Below are 17,407 nucleotides of genomic sequence, written 5' to 3'. Positions count from 1 at the left end.
CCATGATATATAATAAACAGTGTAAATATTCCGGGTGGTCATTTGAGAAATTGTTCAATAGCCTTTAGGCTTGGGGATAGAAGCTTTTAAGGAGCCTTTTGGACATAGACTTTGCACTCCGGTACTGATTGCCGTGCGATAGCAGAGAGAATAGTTCATTTCTTGAACTGCATTGTTGGTTAAGGGCTTGTAAGTAGGCTTTCCTCTGACACCGCCTAATAAATAGGTCCTGGATGAAAGGAAGCTTGGCACCAGTGATGTACTGGGCCATACACACTACCCTCTGTAGCGCCTTACGATCAGATGCCGAGCAGTTGCCATACCAGGCAGGGGTGCATTTTCAGGCCTGTTCAGACCACTTTTTCCTGTAGTCCACAATCAACTCCTTTGTCTTTTTCATATTGAGGGAGAGGTTGTTTTCCCGGTACCACATTCCCAGGTCTCTGAGAGATGTTCAATCCCAGGCTCCTTAGCTTCGTGATGAGTTTGTGGGCACTATGGTGTTGAACACTGAGCTGTAGTCAAAGAACAGCATTCTCACATACGTTTTCCTTTAGTCCAGGTGGGAAAGGGCAGTGTGGATTGCGATTGAGATTGAGTCATCTGTGGATCTGTTGCGAATTGGAGTGGGTCTAGTGTTTCTGGTATGATGGTGTTGATGTGATCCATGAGCAGCCTTTAAAAGAACTTCAGTGCTTTGGGGCGGTAATCATTTAGGCATGTTACCTTCGCTTTCTTGGGCACAGGGACTATGGTGGTCTGCTTGAAACATGTAGGTATTATAGACTCAGTCAGGGAGAGGTTCAAAATGTCAGTGAAGACTGGCCTGTGTATGCTTTGTTGGTCTGCTTTGTTGGTCTGCGCATGCTTTGATTACACTTCCTGGTAATCCGTCTGTCCCCGCGGCTTTGTGAATGTTGACCTGTTTAAAGGTCTTGCTCACCTTGGCTAAAGAGAGCGTGATCAAACAGCTGGTGCTCTCATGCATGTTTCAGTGTTGCTTGCCTCGAAGCGAGCATAAAAGGCATTTAGCTCATCTGGTAGACTCGCGTCACTGGCGGCTGGGTTTCCCTTTGTAGTCTGTAATAGTTTGCAAGCCCTGCCACATCCGACGAGCGTCAGAGCCAGTGTAGTAGAATTAAATCTTAGTCCTGTATTGACGCTTTGCCTGTTTGATGGTTCGTTTGAGGGCATAGCAGGATTTCTTATAAGCGTCCGGATTAGTGTCCTGCTCCTTGAAAGTGGCAGCTTTAGCCTTTAGCTTGGTGTGAATGTTGCCTGTAATCCATGGCTTCTGGTTGGGATACGTACGTATGGTCGCTGTGGGGACGACGCCATTGGTGCAGTTATTGACGAAGCCGGTGACTGAGGTGGTAAACTCCTCAATGCCATTGGATAAATCCTGAATCATATTCCAGTCTGTGCTAGCAAAACAGTCCTGTAGCGTAGCATCTGACCACTTCCGTATTGAGTCTTCTTGGATATGACGCTACAAGCTTAGCACACCTGTATTTGGGGAGCTTCTCTCATTTTTCAGGTCTCTCCAGAGATGTTTGATCGTGTTCAAGTCCGGGCTCTGGCTGGGCCAGTCAAGGACACTCAGAGACTTGACACGAAGCCACTCCTACATTGTCTTGGCTGTGTGCTTAGGGTCATTGTCCTGTTGGAAGGTGAAGCTCCACCCCAGTCTGATGTCCTGAGCACACTGCAGCAGGTTTTCATCAGGTTTCTCTCTGTACTTTGCGCCGTTCATCTTTCCATCGATCCTAACTAGTCTCCCTGCCACTGAAAAATATCCCCACAGCATGATGCTGCCACCACCATGCTTCACCTTAGGGATGGTATTGGCCAGGTGATGAACGGTGCCAGGTTTACTCCAGATGTGACGCTTGGCATACAGGCCAAGGAGTTCAATCTTGGTTTCATCAGATCAGAGAATCTTGTTTCTCATGGTCTGATAGTCCTTTATGTGCCTTTTAGCTAACTCCAAGTGGGCTGTCATGTGCCTTTTAGGAGGAGTGGCATCTGTCTGGCCACTCTACCATAAAGTCCTGATTGGTGGAGTGCTGTAGAGATGGTTGTCCTTCTGGAAGGTTCTACCATCTCCACATAGGAACTTTGGAGCTCTGTCATAGTGACCATTGGGTTCTTAGTCACCTCCCTGAACAAGGCCCTTCTCCTCCAATTGCTCAGTTTGGCCGGGCGGCCAGCTCTAGGAAAAGTCTTGGTGGTTCCAAACTTCTTCCATTTAAGAATGATGGAGGCCACTGTGTTCTTTGGGACTTTCAATGCTGCAGACATTTTTGGGTACTTTTCCCCAGATCTGTGCCTCCCCACAATTGTTTTTTAAATTTTATTTCACCTTTATTTAACCAGGTAGGCTAGTTGAGAACAAGTTCTCATTTACAACTGCGACCTGGCCAAGATAAAGCATAGCAGTGTGAACAGACAACAACACAGAGTTACACATGGAGTAAACAATTAACAAGTCAATAACACAGTAGAAAAAGGAAAAAAAGAGTCTATATACTTTGTGTGCAAAAGGCATGAGGAGGTAGGCAAATAATTACAATTTAGCAGATTAACACTGGAGTGATAAATGATCAGATGGTCATGTGCAGGTAGAGATACTGGTGTGCAAAAGAGCAGAAAAGTACATAAATAAAAACAGTATGGGGATGAGGTAGGTATATTGGGTGGGCTATTTACCGATGGACTATGTACAGCTGCAGCGATCGGTTAGCTGCTCAGATAGCAGATGTTTAAAGTTGGTGAAGGAGATAAAAGTCTCCAACAATCATGTATTGGAGCTCTACGGACAATTCCTTTGACCACATGGCTTGGTTTATGCTCTGGCAGGCACTCTCAACTGTGGGGACTTATACGATTGGTCATCTTTTCCAAATCATGTACAATCTTTTCCAAACAGGATGCACCTGAGCTCAATTTCAAGTCTCATAGCAAAGGGTCTGAATACTTATGTAAATAAGGTATTTCTGTTTTTTTTTTTTTTGAATAAATGTGTAAACATATATGGGTTATTGTGTCTGCTGAATCCGCTACTGCTTCATGTTTCAGCACCACATTCTAAATGACTTGAATCTGGCTTATTGAGAGTTTAATAACTCTGATAAATACATAATGGGCAAGAAACCTATTGTTTTTAATCAAATCAAATATAGTAATAGCAAGCTATCAAAGTTGACCTCCGGTCCTCATCCTAATCTTCACGCTCTCATTCTCAAACTGAACAGAATTTAGGCTATAGGCTAGTCCACGTGCAAGATTTTTGGACTAGGCTTAATCAACAACAAACAATGCCAGAAGAAACCTTTGACTCTTCTCCTCCTACGCAGCACAGCCATTGGTTAAGCAGCACACAGCACAGCCATTGATTAAGCAGCACACAAAAACGTTTTGGATCAGCAAGAGCAGAGTAGGCCGGGACTCAGGGTTGGAATATCCCCTGCAGTGTGTAATGCAGTTTAGTTTAATTTACACCATCCCAGCAGCTATCTTAAAAATATAACCTTTGTGCTTCTCCGAGCATGCACTTTGTAGCCTATAGCCTATAGGTTGTGGATAATGATTGAGACTACATTAAATAGCCAGTGGTCCTTCTGTAGCTCAGTTGGTAGAGCATGGCGCTTGTAACGCCAGGGTACTGGGTTCGATCCCCGGGACCACCCATACGTAGAATGTATGCACACATGACTGTAAGTCGCTTTGGATAAAAGCGTCTGCTAAATGGCGTATATACGTATATACATATATACTTGATATTGCGCGCCAAGTGGAGAATCAGAAATGGGGGACAGCATCAGGCAGACATCGATATCTAGCCTAATAAGGTATTAATTCTTAAGCACTGAGAAATATGGAAATATTGACCCTCCACTGGATTATATTTAACAAATACTAAACCCTCCCTTTGACTGAAATGTAAAAAGCATAACCCTCCATCTTCCAGCTAACCATTCTGTAAATTTCGATCCATCCATAAGCAGACTGACTAATAACAGACGGAGAAATTGAGGAATAAATTTCACTCACCAAACCAACTTCTAAATCCAATGTCACAGTAAACAAAGACACATAATAAACTCTCTCTCCTTGCTACAGCTTGCAAACAAATTGTGTCTTTAAGAGTGGTGTTGCAGTGGTGAATCGATCTAACCGCGAGTCAAGAAAATCTCAAGCCCTCCTCAGACTTCTGAGTGACAGCAACAAGACAGTTGATCACCTGGAGGTGTCTGTGGGTTGGGGACAGCGGTATAATTATGTGCTGGGCTGGAGGGCAGTTTGTCCCAGCTTCCAGCCCAGAGTAGATCTTTCTCTGCCCCCCGAGGTGCTCTCAAATTTGGGGTGGCTACGGAGGATGCTGGGGTGAAGGGTTTAGACAGGGCATACTTCTCTCTTCCGTAGTGACTGTGTTCATACACACACTCACGTGCACACAAGCAAACTCGACACACACACACACCCTGTCTTTCTCCTGCGTTTTTTCCCCCATGTCTCATTAAACCATGTTCCTAGGCTCTACATTTCTCCTCCTCTATTCTTTCCTTCCCTCTCTCTAACTCTTTCTCTCTCTGATTACTGTCTAAGGTTGTTAGCGGTGACTGATTGATCACAGCAACAAACGACTTTGGCCCTAATTCGTTTCAAGGACACTGATCTGCTAAACCAATCTACCAATCCAGCAGCAGTGGCAGAGCGCTACAGAGTGTGCAGGTTAGTAGGCTGGAACTAATGCCCTAACTTCCTGTAGCACTCCAGGACCACGCAGGATTGACGAATACACTGGAATACTGCAGTAGGTAAAGGAGTAACTTACCTTCCTACTTCCTTTATAACAGGAGCAGGACAGAGCAGGAAAGTTTCCTCTACACCAGCAGGCCTCTCATCTAAAGAAACATTATATTCTGTTAATTGAAGAGGTTTAACATCATATTAAAGCTAGAATCCGTAGTTGCTACATTCATTTTTGGACTTGTAAATTAATGAAACGTACCCATTGATTCACTATTTCTGATTGTTTTTACCCCAATTTCGTGATATCCAATTGGTAGTTACAGTCTTGTCCCATCGCTGCAACTCCCGTACGGACTCGGGAGAGGCAACGGTCAAGAGCCATGCGTCCTCCTAAACACAACCCTGCCAAGCCGCACTGCTTCTTGATACACTGCTCGCTCAACCCCAGAAGCCAGCTGCACCAATGTGTCGGAGGAAACACCGTACAACTGGCGACCAAAGTCAGCGTGTACGCGGCTGGCCCACCACAAGGAATAGCTAGAGCACAATGGGACAAGAACATCCTGGCTGGCCAAACCCTCCCCTAACCCGGACGATGCTGGGCCAATTGTGTGCCATCTCATGGGTCTCCCGGTCACGGCCGGCTGCGACACAGCCCGGGATCAGACCCGGGTCTGTAGTGACACCTTAGACTGCTGCGCCAGTTGGTAGGCCCATACCCATTGATTCTTAAATAATATAAATTATAAATGCCTCATGAGCTTAGTTCAACTTTCGTAACCCATCAGAACCCAAACTATAAGCTAGTTTTACTCCAATGTTTGCATTAACAAACACTGTATAGCCTGAAAACATGGTTTAAACTATAATTGGATGGTCAGTCCATGGCTTTGTCTATGAATTTGAGAGTGGTTACATTTCTCTAGGGCCATCCCTCAGCTTTTTACCAAAACAGAGGAGCAGTGACCACTTGTTTCAACTGTGTACTGTAGCTTTCATGTTGCAAATAAACACAGAAAACATGTGTGTGTGAGCATTTGTGTGTGTGAGAGAGAGATTCATCAGACATTTTCTTAGTATATAATTATAGACAAAATGATGTCCCCATTTCTTCCATAAACATCTATGTTTGTGTGTCTCACCCAGAGTGTGTGTGTCGTTGAGTTTGAAGCTACAGAGGACCTGGTCGGTGTTTCTGGCGTGGAGAAAACCGTTCCCTCGAACTACCACCTGAAACGACTCTGAGAGAAAGAAACAGAAATGGTGAGAACCATTTATCTCCAACCATTCAACGTTATTTGAGCGCATTATACTTTTCTAGCAAAGTAGTCTCGTGAAAATTTGTTTTGAAAAATATGACCGTGAGGATGGCAGCAGCACTTCTCTGCCACTTCTCTGCCTTTGTCTCATGTGGCCCTGTTTTACATTAGAAAGTGTTCACAGCCTGAGGCCTTGTGAGTGTGTGTGTGTGTGTGTGTGTGTGTGTGTGTGTGTGTGTGTGTGTGTGTGTGTGTGTGTGTGTGTGTGTGTGTGTGTGTGTGTGTGTGTGTGTGTGTGTGTGTGTGTGTGTGTGTGTGTGTGTGTGTGTGTGTGTGTGTGTGTGTGTGTGTGTGTGTGTGTGTGTGTGTGTGTGTGTGTGTGTGTGTGTGTGCGCGTGGGGCTCTTTGCCTGCTCTCTTATGTGCTCCATGCTTAACCTTTCAGGAAGACTCAACTCAAGCTGGAGAAAAACAACCAGCATATGCTTCACTGGTGCTAACGTTGTGTGTGTGCTGATGTGCGTGGTGCGTGTGTGTACAGGCATATGCTCCACTGGTGCTAACGTTGTGTGTGTGCTGATGTGCGTGGTGCGTGTGTGTACAGGCATATGCTCCACTGGTGCTAATGCTAAAAGTGCTGCTGTTCACAAATCTCTGCCTGCACAGCCGGGAGGGTTTTGAGTGACTGTATGTGTGTGTGGACAGGAATATGTGTGTGTGTGACTCTGACCTTTCGGTCCCCCCAGGCACCACTAAAGCGCATTGATGGAAGCTAACCAGCATATGCTGGAATGTGAGTGTGTGTGTCAGTGTGTGTATGTGTGTACAGCGCTTGTTGTAGAGAGGGGAGGGGGAAAACGCTCGCTTAGAAAGCGGTCGACAGGGTTCCCAGCGGAAACAGAGTAGATCTGACCTTACCTATGACATCAACGGTGTGTCTGTGTGTGTAATTCCACCATGCATGTTTGTGTGTGATCTTTGCTGTGCACTGAGGCATATTCTAGCCTCATCCCTTCTTAATAGAAATGAACCTTCGACACACCTTTAACATTTAAAGCTACAGAAAGTGGACAATTCACTGGATAAAAACATCAAGGTGTGTGTTCCCCACAAGGGAAAAAACGTGTTTCAAAAAGGTCAAGGCAACTAAAGGTAAAACATTGTCACTCTCGCTGAAATGCCACCAATACATCATAATTAGTTATGTTGCTGTATTGAAGTGAATGTCATGTTCAGCACTAATGTCAAAACAAAGTCATTCATGTTCTTCATGTTGTGATATTTAGTGCCACATTTGAAGATGTTCTGCTCTTTCTCTCACTGTTGGTCACATTTGCGTTTGCCTGTGACGCTGAGAGCTGTATTCATTGGCTGTATCTAGTGCATGTGTGTGTGTGTGTGTGTGTGTGTGTGTGTGTGTGTGTGTGTGTGTGTGTGTGTGTGTGTGTGTGTGTGTGTGTGTGTGTGTGTGTGTGTGTGTGTGTGTGTGTGTGCGTGCTGTTTCAGTTTCAAGTTTTAATGTCACATGAACAAGTAAAGTGAAATGCCTTTCTTGCAAGCTCAAAACCCAACAATGCAGTTATAAATACCAATGTAGTACTAAAAATAATCGATAACTCAATATATCCCCATGCAAACGTGAGAGCGTGAGCGGTCAGTTATATACGACAGCGGACCAATCTGTGGTAAAGCGACGCTGCGACTTGAACCCAACAAGCCATAGCTTCCCTTAGAGGAAAAGACGAAGAACAACTTGTAGATACAAATTAGAGCAATGAACAGATAAAGTATATCCAGGAAATGTCCAGGCTCAGGAGAAGAACCAGATGCAGACAGCTTCGAAGTAACAAGTTTATTTTAAAAAACAGGGGGTCAGGCAAAAGACAGGTCAAGGGCAGGCAGAGGTCAGTAGTCCAGAGCAGCTTCCGAAAGATACAGAATAGCAGGCTCAGGGTCAGGGCAGGCAGAGGTCAGTAATCTAGGGTGGTGTGACCAGGTACAGAACAGCAGTCAGGCTCAGGGTCAGGGCAGGCAGAGGTCAGTAATCTAGGGTGGTGTGACCAGGTACAGAACAGCAGTCAGGCTCAGGGTCAGGGCAGGCAGAGGTCAGTAATCTAGGGTGGTGTGACCAGGTACAGAACAGCAGTCAGGCTCAGGGTCAGGGCAGGCAGAGGTCAGTAATCTAGGGTGGTGTGACCAGGTACAGAACAGCAGTCAGGCTCAGGGTCAGGGCAGGCAGAGGTCAGTAATCTAGGGTGGTGTGACCAGGTACAGAACAGCAGTCAGGCTCAGGGTCAGGGCAGGCAGAGGTCAGTAATCCAGGGTGGTGTGACCAGGTACAGAACAGCAGTCAGGCTCAGGGTCAGGGCAGGCAGAGGTCAGTAATCCAGGGTGGTGTGACCAGGTACAGAACAGCAGTCAGGCTCAGGGTCTGGGCAGGCAGAGGTCAGTAATCCAGGGTGGTGTGACAAGGTACAGAACTACAAGCAAGGGGCATGGATGAACAGGACAACAAAATTGGCCTTCTGGAAGCAAATGTGCAAACTTTAGAAGATGAACTGCACCAGCAAGCAAAAAGAATGTGACCAAACAACATGAGAATATTGTCTCTACCGGAAGACAAGGAAAAAGGAGACCTTTCCAGCTACGTGATCAAGCCGATTTCAGAGGAGCTTGGCGTAGATGTATCACCAGACGATCTGCAGCGGTAAATACCCTTGCATGTCAATCTTTAAGCTGTGGAACTATTAAACCAAACTCAACATTCTGAAGGCACAAGGGAAAAGGGGACCTGTCTGCTAAAGCTGAGGAAAAAACGCACGCAATTTATTACGATCAAGCAGTCATTGGAGGAAAAAGTCTCAACTCTGATTCCTGGCAGTGCAGTGGGTATGGAAGGGAACACCGAGGATGGAGGGCACAAGTGCCAATGAAGCCCTGAACAGGCTACAGGAAACCTTTCCAGGTGAAGGAGAGCCCAATGACCTAAAAAGAAGTGGAGAAAGGTGATAAGCACACTACGCTACATACAGTGATGCACAAGACCATCTTATCTTATGTTGAGACTATATAATGTCCCCCTCCCCCCAACACAACCTTGAATCTATTGTCCCCGAGTACCTGTTCTTCTCTAGGAAGTAACAATAGAATTAGCCATTGGCAATGAGATACATAGACACAGAAAAGACAATAGAAAATAGGAAATATAGCATGTATGTCAATAATAACTGTTCAATGAATGGGTGTGTAATGTGTGGGCGAGAGGGTGTGAGATAGATGTGTGTATGTAGCTGTGCTTTTGAATTGTAGAGTGAAGGAGGGGGAATGTGAACAAGTGTACGGGGGGATGGAGAGAATGGGTGTGCGGAAGCATAGGATAAATGTTGTATGTGAATGAAGGAGAATGGATAAGTAAGTAGTTGTATGGAGGGGTATAAATGGGTCTGAGAAGACGGGAGGGGGAAAAGATGGGAGGTTGGGATAAACTTGGCCTGGATGGGTAAGGGTGGTAAAGAATGGGATGGTGGGACAAGGTTGGCTTGGGTGGGCAAGGGTGAGTAAAGATTGGAGGTTGGGAGAACTGGGAGGGGTGGTGGAGAGGGATGGATTTGGTTTGGGAGAGAGAAAAGGAAGGACTTCATTATTTTACAATGTCATTTTATTTTTTAGGATCTCTCTATGCTTTTCTCTGTTCACCTTTCCCTCAATCCTGACTAGTTTCCCAGTCCCTGCCGCTGAAAAACATCTTCACAGTATGATGCTGCCACCACCATGCTTCACCGTAGGGATGGTGCCAGGTTTCCTCCAGACGTGACGCTTGGCATTCAGGCCAAAGAATTCAATATTGGTTTCATCAGATCAGAGAATCTTGTTTCTCATGGTCTGAGAGTCTTTAGGTGCCTTTTGGCAAACTTCAAGCGGGTTGTCATGTGACTTTTACTGAAGAGAGTCTGGCCACTCGACCATAAAGGAATGATTGGTGGAGTGCTCCAGAGATGTGGATTAGTGGAGTGCTCCTTCTGTAAGGTTCTCCCATCTCCACAGAGGAACTCTGGAGCTCTGTCAGAGTGACCATCGGGTTCTTGGTCACCTCCCCCGATTGCTCAATTTGGCCGGGCGGCCAGCTCTAGGAAGAGTCTTAGTTGTTCCAAACTTATTCCATTTATGAATGGATGCCACTGTGTTCTTGGGGACCTTCAATGCTGCAGAAATGTTCTGGTACCCTTCCCCAGATCTGTGCCTCGACACAATATTGTCTCGGAGCTCTACGAACAATTCCTTCGACCTCATGGCTGTGTTTTTTCTCAGATATGCACTGTCAACTGTGTGACCTTACATAGACAGTTGTGTGCCCTTCCAAATCATGTCCAATCAATTGAATTTACCACAGGTGGACTCCAATCAAGTTGTAAAAACATCTCAAGGATGATCAATGGAAACAGGATGCACCTGAGCTCTATTTCGAGTCTCATAGCAAAGGGTCTGAATACTTATGCAAATAAAGTAATTTTATATTTTATTTTAATACATTTGCAAAAAAAAATAAACACCTGTTTTTGCTTTGTCGTTATCCACTGTAAATGTCCTAAAGCAAAGAAATATTTGCACAAATAATACATTATCTGATCAAATTGCTTAGAAAAGGGCACAAGAGATGAATGTTTTCTCTCCCCCTTCTGCCTACACTAGCAATTGAACTGCTTGCAGAAATAATTAGACATGACCCAAACGTAACAGGTATCAGGATTAATAAACATGAAGATAAACTAAACTTATTTGCAGATGATCTCCTGATATACCTGACCAATATTGAAAACGCAATGCCCTCCTTGCTTAAAAAGTATTTTCAGAATACTTCAACATTTCAAGATATAAAATGTATGCAGAAAAGAAACAGAATAATGGCAATAGGAAAAAGATGATTTACAACAATCCTTTAAATGGACCACAAAAAATATCAAAGATTTAGGAAGCTTAATGAGTGACAACAAACAACATATATGTAAAGATAACTTTATCCCCATTATTCAATCATATGAAAGCAGATCTAATTAAATGGATCAATCGTCCCATAAATTTAACAGATAGAATACACTTCTACAGAAGCACATAGTTCCCAAATGTTTCATACTTATTCTCGGTAATACCACCTACCCCAACGAAGACACTCTTTAAAATCTATACTCGCTCATAACAGACATTATATAGGCAATTCAAACTCAGAATAAAAGGAAAGATTTACATCTTCTTAAGTCTTATGGTGGTTTTAACCATCCAGACTTGGATTGTATCAATTTCGCCTCTCAGGGCGATTTACTTGCGATATATTAAATGCTTTAAAGAGGAACAATGGGTAAATATTGAAAATTCGCCTGCTCATCCCCGGAATCTTTTTGTGTCTATTTTTGGAGGATAAACCTAAGAATATTAACAAGAAAGGACGAAATTGTAAAGTATTCTACGAGAACCAATGAAACTTCCTAGAAACACAACACTATGGAATATTCCTTGGATTGTTTTTCTGAATGGTGTTGAACACTGAGCTGTCGTCAATGAACAGCATTCTCACGCACAGTTGAAGTCAGAAGTTTACACACAGTTAGGTTGGAGTCATTAAAACTTGTTTTTCAACCACTCCACAAATTTCTTGTTAACAAACTATCGTTTTGGCAAGTCGTTTAGGACATCAACTTTGTGCATGACACAAGTCATTTTTCCAACAATAGTTTACAGACAGATTATTTCACTTATAATTCACTGTATCACAATTTCAGTGGGTCAGAAGTTTACGTACACTAAGTTTACTGTGCCTTTAAACAGCTTGGAAAATGATGTCATGGCCTTAGAAGCTTCTGATAGGCGAATTGACATAATTTGAGTCAATTGGAGGTGTACCTGTGCATGTATTTCAAGGCTTACCTTCACACTCAGTGCCTCTTTGCTTGACATCATGGGAAATTCGAAAGAAATCAGCCAAGACCTCATAAAAAAATGGTAGACCTCCACAAGTCTGGTTCATCCTTGGGAGCAATTTCCAAACGCCTGAAGGTACCACATTCATCTGTACAAACAATAGTACGCAAGTATAAACACCATTGGACCACGCAGCCATCATACCGCTCAGGAAGGAGACGCGTTCTGTCTCCTAGAGATGAACATACTTTTGGGCGAAAAGTGCAAAACAATCGCAGAACAACAGCAAAGGACCTTGTGAAGATGCTGGAGGAAACAGGTAAAAAAAGTATCTATATCCACAGTAAAACGAGTCCTATATCGACATAATCTGAAAGGCCGCTCAGTAAGGAAGAAGCCACTGCTCCAAAACCGCAACAAAAAGCCAGACTATGGTTTGCAACTGCACATGGGGACAAAGATTACACTTTTTGGAGAAATGTCCTCTGGTCTGATTAAATAGAAATATAACTGTTTGGCCATAATGACCATCGTTATGTTTGGCGGAAAAAGGGGGAGGCTTGCAAGCCGAAGAACACCATCCCAACCATGAGGCACGGGGATGGCAGCATCATGTTGTGGGGGTGATTTGCTGCAGGAGGGACTGGTGCACTTCACAAAATAGATGATGAAATAGGCAAATTAGGAAAATTATATGGATATATTGAAGCAAAATCTCAAGACATCAGTCAGGAAGTTAAAGCTTGGTCGTAAATGGGTCTTCCAAATGGACAATGACCACAAGCATACTTCCAAAGTTGTGGCAAAATGGCTTAAGGACAACAAAGTCAAGGTATTGGTGTGGCCATCACAAAGTCCTGACCTCAATCCTATAGAAAATGTGTGGGCAGAACTGAAAAAGTGTGTGCGAGCAAGGAGGCCTACCTAAACCTGTCTCAGTTACACCAGCTCTGTCAGGAGGAATGGGCCAAAATTCACCCAACTTATTGTTGGAAGCTTGTGGAAGGCTACCCAAAACATTTGACCCAAGTTAAACAATTTAAAGGCAATGCTACCAAATACTAATTGAGTGTATGTAAACTTCTGACCCACTGGGAATGTGATGAAAGAAACAAAAGCTGAAATAAATACTATTATTCTGACATTTCACATTCTTAAAATAAAGTGGTGATCCTAACTTCTACTAGGATTAAATGTCAGGCATTGTGAAAAACTGAGTTAAAATGTATTTGGCTAAGGTGTATGTCAACTTCCGACTTCAACTGTAGGTGTTCCTCTTATCTAGGTGGGTGAGGGCAGTGTGGAGTGCAATTGAGATGGCGTCGTATGTGGATCTATTCAGGCGGCATGAAAACTTTAATGGGACTAGGGGCTCTGGGATGATGGAGTTGATGTGTGCCATAACCAGCTTTTCAAAGAGGTTGAAAATGACTGTGAATATGCCTGTTAGCTTTAAAAAAGATATATATTATGACTCTGTGGAGGTCATAGCGGGACTTCTTGTACTTGTTGTCCTCAGCTGTAGCCTTAGGGTTGTCTGTGACAGCCCTGTGTGCGGTAGCCCTGTCCTTTGGTTTAGCGCCAACCTCTGTTAACCAGGGCTTTTGATTGGTGAAGCAGCTGTGGGGACAACGTCTTCATTTCTAATGACGCTGGTGGCAGAGGTGGCTAGCTCGTCGATGTTATCGGTGGAGTCTCTGAACTTGTTCCAATCAGCGCTAGCAAAGCAGTCCAGCAGCATAATCTCTGATTCTCAACGGAGCGAGTCACATGTACTTCCCGTTTGACATTCTGCGAGTAAACAGGAAGCAGGAGTACGGAGTCATGATCTGATTTGCTGACTGGGGGACGAGGGAGAGCCTTGTATTCTTGCTTGTGGGTAGAGTTATAGAGGTCTAGGACTTTTTCAGCCCTAGTGGCAAAGGAGACGTATTGATGGAAGTTGGGCATGACGTGACTTAATGATGCGGAATTAAAATAGCCAGCAACAAGGAAAGCAGCCTCCGGGTGCAAGTTTTCCTGATTGTTTATAGCATCTTAGTTTGTTAAGTGCTATCTTGTTATTTTTCTTTTCCTGAGGTGAAATGTCGCAGTAACAGCTGAAAAGACATTTGACAATCAGGTATCTTGTCCGAAATTTTTTAGAAAAGCAGAGACTATTGCAGTTACAATAGTCCCGTTGGTAGCAAATCGGCGATCGGAGGCCATCCATGTTATTATCAGGTGACTGTACATTGGCCAATAGAATGGAGGGAAGCAGAGGCTAGTTTTCCCTTCGTCTACATCTAGCAAGTACTCCCCCTCTCTTGCCTTTATAACGCCGGCGTTTCCTCTTGGATAACCCAAGAATTGGGTCGGAATTACAAAAAAAGCCCAGTACAGATGAGTCGAAGCCGGAATTTAGGTAAATAACTGCCAATCTGATGTTCAAGAGTTCTTGTCAGTTATAAGAAACGATAGCGGATACATTTCGTGAAAATAATGTAACGATAAACGCCAAAAGAATCACAAAATAGCAAAGTTGGGTCAGAGCTCGCAAAACGGTGGCCAGTCAGTATGACGCCATCTTATAAGAGCGTCAGGGGCTTTGCGACTTGTCACTAGTGCTCTTGTCGCCTTGCGTGGCCAAAACTGTGTGTGTTGATAGGCCACGGCTGTGTGTGTGTTTGCATGTGCGTGTCTGTGTTTGTAGGGGGATTTGGCATGTCCGATTGTGGCCACTTCAATCACGTTAGTGCGACGGGACAGTAATGGGGACGAGGGGTTGGGGGTACAGGGAAATGCGGACAGAAGAGGGAGGGAAGGGGGAGGGGGAGGCGTGGTGAGAGGTCAGATGTTAATGAAAGCAGCAATCTCTGCTGTCAGGTTAGATAGCAGGACCACCTCTCACTGGTCTGTGTGTGTGTGTGTGTGTGTGTGTGTGTGTGTGTGTGTGTGTGTGTGTGTGTGTGTGTGTGTGTGTGTGTGTGTGTGTGTGTGTGTGTGTGTGTGTGTGTGTGTGTGTGTGTGTGTGTGTGTGCTCAGTGCTGTCAGGTTAGATAGCGTGGCTGGCGTTCACTGTCCAATCTGATGGCCTGTTTGCAGGCAGTGCAGTCTGGTCACTTTATATCAGTGTGAGGGACGTGTGTGTGTATGCTGGTTAAAAGAGCGTCTGGTTGTGCTTGTGTGTGGACTGGAAAAACGTCTATGTGTGTTTGTGTGTTAGTATGTATGTGTGTTTGCTGCCATCATTGTGCGCTGGGCTCATGGCAGGAGGAGAGATCCATATAGACAGTTAAACCTTATCTAAATCATGAAGCGACTGCAGCACTAACTTACATTTCCTGTGCAATTTTGTTATCTCATCTCATAACCTTTTTTGGTTAGGCTTCATGGTGAAAAACAGCCCCAGTCCTTCTCTACCCTCATCTTATCATTCATAACAGCATCCGGACTAGGGCATTTTCTGTCCTGGAAAAATACTTACATATTGCCTCAGTATGTTCCCATGTTTATCACCACCCTCGTTAAGAATGACTCTGTCACACCGTAATATGAAAACGTATTTTCAATTAATACCAGAGTATATCTTAATTGAAAATGCATTAAAACTTTTACACATTTATATTGTATTTTTAAAAATAAATGTTTTATTTATTTAACCTTTATTTAACTAGGCAAGTCAGTTAAGAACAAATTCTTATTTACAATGACGGCTTACCCTGGCCAAACCCTAACCTGGACAACGCTGGGCCAATTGTGCGCCTCCCTATGGGACTCCCAATCATGGCCGATACAGCCTGGAATCGAACCAGGGTCTGCAGTGACGCCTCTATCATTGATTAGCAGTGCCTTAGACAGCTCTGTCATCTCAGATTAATGGACGGTGCTTGAAACAGTCCTGGATTATTGCAAAGTTTAAAAAAGATTTAGTCCAGAGTTTCATCTAACGTCATCTGTGTATTAAAGACATCACATTTACATTTGCTGCTCTTGATTGACAACTTAACCTCTAAATCGACTTATTCTGTCTCTTAGTTCACTGACCATTACTGTTCTCATTATTCAAATAGTAAATTAGCCTGTTTGGGACATTTGGGGACAGGCTGACCAGGCAAAGGACGTGCTGTTCCTGATCCTGATTAGCATATTATTATACAGACAAGTCGTTATGAAGGGTCTGTCTCTCTTTCTCTCACTCTCTCCCACTCCCATCTCTATATTCCTCTCACTCTCTCCCTCCCAGCCTCGCTATTCCCTCTTTTCCTCTTTTCCTCTTTTCCTCTTGCACTTGGCCGTCTCTGTCTTCTCTTTTTGTATCTCTACCCTCACCCCCCCCCCCGCCCCCATTCTCTCATATTCCATAATGAACATTGATCATGTCTGGTGAACACTAATCCCTTCCGCTGGTTGCTGTAGAGACAGAACAGTAGGAGCACTCTGGTAAGTGAGTCCTAATAAGGTCATGTCAGCCCTCATCCATCCTACTGGCTACACACACCAGACCACTCTCTCACTCACTCACTCACACACACACACACACACACACACACACACACACACACACACACACACACACACACACACACACACACACACACACACACACACACACACACACACACACACACACACACACACACACACACACACACACACACACACACACACACACACACACACACACACACGCACACGCACACGCACACGCACATTTTCTTTCAGAGTGGCTACTTAAGGTATCAGACGTGGAAAACTAGGCCAAAGAGGCAGCCAGGCTTAAAGAAGCATAGCTAATTTCCTGACGCACACACACACACACACTAATTTCTCAGGACAATACGCTCTCTGTCACTTCCTTGGTCATCATGGTTGGTCGGCCATGCGCTCACCTCACACACCGCATTATGATCATGTATTCTGATGACCACCACTCAGCTGGACCAGTGGGCCAGAACACATTCACTGTCAGGTGTCTGTCTTTGACAAATACCATCATCGGAAATGGCAAAATTCCATATGTTTGATCCAAATAACTACAGCTCCATCGGAGAGTATTCCCACCTCTTGACTTTTTCCACATGTTGTTGTGTTACAGCTTGAATTTCAAATGGATTCAATTGAGATTTTGTGTCACAATACCCCATGCAGTCAGGGTGGAATCATGGTTTTTAGAACTTTGTACAAATGAATAGGAAATTAAAAGCTGAAATTTACATTACATTACATTTAAGTCATTTAGCAGACGCTCTTATCCATGTCTTGTGTCAAAAAGTATTCAACCCCTTTTTTGTGGTGCGACTAAAAATGTGCTTATCAAGCCACATAATAAGTTGCATGGACTCACTCTGTGTGCAATAATAGTGTTTAACCTGATTTTTGAATGACTACCACATCTCTGTACCCCGACACATACAATTATCTGCAAGGTCCCTCAGTTGAGCAGTGAATTTAAAAACACAGATTCAACCACAAAAGGTAGGTTTTCCAAAGCTTCGCAAA

The 17,407-nt window shown here is 44.1% G+C and overlaps 1 pseudogene; it reads right to left on the bottom strand.

The window, feature by feature from the left end:
* Positions 1 to 17,407, bottom strand: part of LOC124041462 — a 59,295-nt pseudogene that overhangs the window by 33,074 nt on the left and 8,814 nt on the right.

This window comes from Oncorhynchus gorbuscha, linkage group LG08, assembly GCF_021184085.1.
Source record: "Oncorhynchus gorbuscha isolate QuinsamMale2020 ecotype Even-year linkage group LG08, OgorEven_v1.0, whole genome shotgun sequence".
NCBI lineage: Eukaryota > Metazoa > Chordata > Actinopteri > Salmoniformes > Salmonidae > Oncorhynchus > Oncorhynchus gorbuscha.
Note: the sequence above shows the minus strand (reverse complement) of the source record. Positions and strands in the feature narration are given on the sequence as shown.